The sequence below is a fragment of the Oncorhynchus clarkii genome, chromosome 6, assembly GCF_045791955.1.
Source record: "Oncorhynchus clarkii lewisi isolate Uvic-CL-2024 chromosome 6, UVic_Ocla_1.0, whole genome shotgun sequence".
Classification (NCBI taxonomy): Eukaryota; Metazoa; Chordata; class Actinopteri; order Salmoniformes; family Salmonidae; genus Oncorhynchus; species Oncorhynchus clarkii.
Window position 1 is genome coordinate 44,684,896 of NC_092152.1, and position 4,520 is coordinate 44,689,415.

Sequence of the window (4,520 nt, forward strand, 5' to 3'; positions counted from 1 at the left end):
TTTATTTTTGTAAGTTTTGTGCGTTCCATTTATTAAAGATGTTATTGCCTTTGAGTTGACAAATCTACAAACAATACCCAATAATGACGAAGTGAAAAGATTTTTAGAATTTTGAAATTTTATTTAAAAAAGGAACATACCTTATTTACAAAAGTATTCAGACCCTTTGCTATGAGACCAGAAATTGAGCTCAGGTTCATCCAAGACAACGCAGGAGGGACTTCAAGACACGTATTTGAATATCCTTGAGTGGCCAAGCCAGAGCCTGGACTTGAACCCGATCGAACATCTCTGGAGAGACCTGAAAATAGCTGTGCAGCGATGCTCCCCATCAAACTTGACAGAGTATGAGATGATCTTCAGAGAAGAATGGGAGAAACTCCTCATACAGGTGTGCCAAGCTTGTAGTGTCAAACTCGAGGCTGTAATCGCTGCCGAAGGTGCTTCAACAAAGTACTGAGTAAAGGGTCGGAAAACTTAACAGTACCAGTCAAAAGTTTGACATCTCATTAAAGGGTTTTTCTTAATTTTTTTCTATTTTCCACATTGAAGAATAATAGTGAAGATATAAACTATGAAATCATGGAATTGTGTTAAAACAAAGTGTTAAGCACATCAAAATATACATTTTAGATTCTTCATAATAGCCACCCTTTGCCTTGACAGCTTTGGACACTCTTGGCATTCTCTCAACAAGCTTCACCTGGATTGTTTTTCCAAGGGTTTTGAAGGCGTTCCCACATATGCTGAGCACTTGTTGGCTGCTTTTCCTTCACAATGCAGTCCAACTCATCCCACACCATCTCAATTTGGTTGAGGTTGGGTGATTGTGGAGGCCAGGTCATCTGATGCAGCACTCCATCACGCTCCTTCTTGGTCAAATAGCTCTTACACAGCCTGGAGGTGTGTTGGGTCATTGTCCTGTTGAAAAACAAATTATAGTCCAACTAAGTGCATGCCAGATGGGATGGCGTATAGCTGAAAAATGCTGGGGTAGCCATGCTGGTTTAGTGTGCCTTGAATTCTAAATAAATCGGTGTCGCAAGCAAAGCACCACCACCTCCATGCTTCACGTGGGAACCACAGTTGCAGAGTTCATCTGTTCACCTATTCGGCGTCTCACAAAGACTGGTTTGAACCAAAAATCTTACATTTGGTCTCTGACCAAAGGACAGATTTCCACTGTCTAATGTCCATTGCTCGTGTTTCTTGGCAAGTGTTCTTATTGGTGTCCTTTTAGTAGTGGTTTCTTTGCAGCAATTTGACCCTGAAGGCCTGATTTCACGCAGTCTCCTCTGAACAGTTCATGTTGAGATGTTACTTGAACACTCCGAAGCATTTATTTGGGCTGCAATTTCTGAAGCTGGTTACGATAATGAACTTAACCTCTGCAGCAGAGGTAACTCGGGTTCTTCCTTTCCTGTGGCGGTCCTCATGAGCGCCAGTTCCATCAGAGCTTGATGGGTTTTTGCGACTGCACTTGAAGAAACTTTCAACGTTCTTAATTTTCCGCATTGACTGACCATGTCTTAAAGTAATGATGGACTATTGTATCTCTTTGCTTATTTGAGCTGTTCTTGCCATAATATGGACTTGGTATTTTACCAAATAGGGTCATCTTATGTATACCACCCTTACCTTGTCACAACACAACTGATTGGCTTGTCCGTAAACTTTGCGGTATTTTATATGTATTATTTCTTACATTGTTAGCCCAGGTAACCTTAAGTGTTTATACATACAGCCGGGAATAACTATTGGATATCAGAGGCGTCAACTTACCAGCACTACGACCATTTATACGGCTTTCCCGAAGTTGATCCATTGTTCTGACCAACCAAGACATTCAAACTAATTCCAGAGGCTGACCCAAAACAACATTGCCGCAGATGATGTAGACTTGAGGAGCTATCTGGTCAGACTTCAGAGGCGTGCACACCTCCCACCGCTTCTGAATATATTACTCCCAAGTGTCCAGTCTCTAGATAACAAGGTAGACAAAATTAGGACATGGTTTGCTTTCCAGAGAGACATCAGGGAATGTAGCATACTCTGTTTCACGGAAGTAAAAATACCTTTTTAATAGAAAATGACAAGTAAAAGTCACCCAGTAAAATACTACTTGAGTAAAAGCAAAACAGCACCATTTTCTAGTTTTTAAATGTATGGCTAGCCGGGGAACAGTCCAACGCGAAGACATCTTTACAAAAGTAGCATTTGTGTTTAGTGAGTCTGCCAGATCGGGGGCAGTAGGGATGACCAGGGATGATCTCTTGATAAGTGCGTGAATTTTAAAAATGTCCTGTCCTGCTAAGCATTAAAAATGTAACTAGTACTCTAGGGTGTAAGGGAAAATGTATGGAGTATTGTCTTTAGGAATGTAGTGAAGTATAAGTTGAATAGTAAAGTACATATGCCCCCAAAAAACACTTTACACCACTATATACCACTATTTTCAATGGCTAGTACTATAATTATAAGCCCAAGTCATCCCAAATTGCAGTTCCTAGGGCTTCCACTAGAAGTCAGTCTTTAGAAAGAGTTTCAGGCTGAAAGTATTTTTACTTAAGTACTTTACACCATTGCTGTTGAGGATACATTTATTTTTTATATACAGTACACCTGTCAGTCACCACCGATCTAGTATTCTGTACTGGTATGTTAACAACTCTTCATATCCACTTTAACTTAGCCAACAGGTCAGTTTCTACCTTACCTGTTGCCTCACCATCTCAATTCTATGACCCTGATTGTTGAGGTAGAAATGGCCGACAAGTCCTTCCCCACTAGAATCCAATGCCCCCCCCCCCCCCTCTCCCAACCTTTACACTCTGAATCAATAGGCCCTGCACATTAGTCTCCCCTTGCCAGGAGTAATATTCATCAATGTCTTCAGTGCCTTTTTGTTGTTTGTCTCATGTCTCCGTTACACCCCTCATCTGAATTAAACCCGATGAGCGGTTTGTTTGCCTCGCATAATGGAGCGTCCTTTCAAGGATCGGCAATTAATGTGTTTTTGCTGCTTAGTCGGCGCTAAATGCAAGGCCCTGACCTCCGTTTGTGGAAGCCCCATATGTGATCAGAGTGCTCAGTGTCTGTCCTTTTTTTAAAATGAGCCTGTAACAAATGGCTTTCTCCTGTCTAGTTGGTTTTAATCAAGAATTGGTCTCTTTGTGGATTGCGATGGGGTAGCAATGCTAATGGCAGAGCATTTATTTGATAGCCATTATTACTGTGGACATCTTTCTGCTAGCTGGGCCTTTCTCTGTGCGTATCATCAGTCATAAATCTACTGTTGGCGTGTGTCTGCAGTCACAAATCTAACTACCGCATGTCCGCTTTCACCGCTTTCCGCTTTTATTGATCCTGGATCAATGGCTCATCTCTGTGATTTGCAGATATCAGATATCAGAGCAAAGTGCAATGGGGGTTTTGAGCAGGAGTGTGAATATTGACATTGCCATTCCCCTGCTGTACTACTGACGTCAGTCTTCTCTAAATGGATGTAATTACCTGTTCAGAACCTGTATTACATATCTTCTCAAAGTAGAAGTGCTGATCTAGGACCAGGTTTCCTCCTGTTGTATTCATGATCTGAAGGGCAAAGCTGGTCCTAAATCAGTACTCCTACTCTGAGACACTTTGTTGAATACAGAGCTCTACACCACATGGTTCCTAAAACCGAAACCGGAGTGATGTGTGTAAACCTCTAAATTCTGTAGCCTAATCTCAGCAAGCTATCTGACCAAACCTGCATGTGACTGCTGCTGTTAACACGTACACATACTCGCCTGGCTCAAAGGGAAACCGACATGGACACTTTGGTTGAGGACAATAGAGTCTGCTACGTGGGCAGACAGTGAGTGTAAAAATCCACATGTTGATTTTCTTTGAGTACAGGACCATTGTTTTAGGCCAGAGCCATATATTTACATATTGCTCTGCAGGACTGAAAGCTCTCATGGATGATGTTGATTTAAGGAGCTGGCTGTTGAAAATGCATATTGACTGCGCTATCACCAAGTGGCCTATAAATGGGCTAGTAAATGAAAATCAGCATCACTTCCACCCACTGTGTATGTGTTGGGAAACTCTCATTAGAGACATTTTGCACTGTGGTTATTGCTTGTGTGCATAAAGGCACACCCAAGGCATCATTAAAATCCATCAGCTTCACCCCCCTACCCCAGCAGCCTCCTACTGTGTGTCTGTATGTGGCAGCCTCTTCCTCTCCTTAAACTGTATTCACTCCACCCTGTGTGTGTGCAGCGCATCAGCCCAAAGCTCTCTTGCTCAGTACTATCTGTTAGACTTGCCTTTGGTGGTCTTAAGAGAGGTCCTATAAAATCAGATTTAAGTATTTCGGGGAAAATTCATTCTGTTTTCTCTTTTTTGTTAATGTTTAATTGAAGGTTTTTGGGAAAGCCTTTCCATCTATTCGCAGACTTATCATTAGCATTATCGTTAACGGCTACACAAAGAGTAGACTAGACATAGGCGCACAACGTGCACACAGGCAT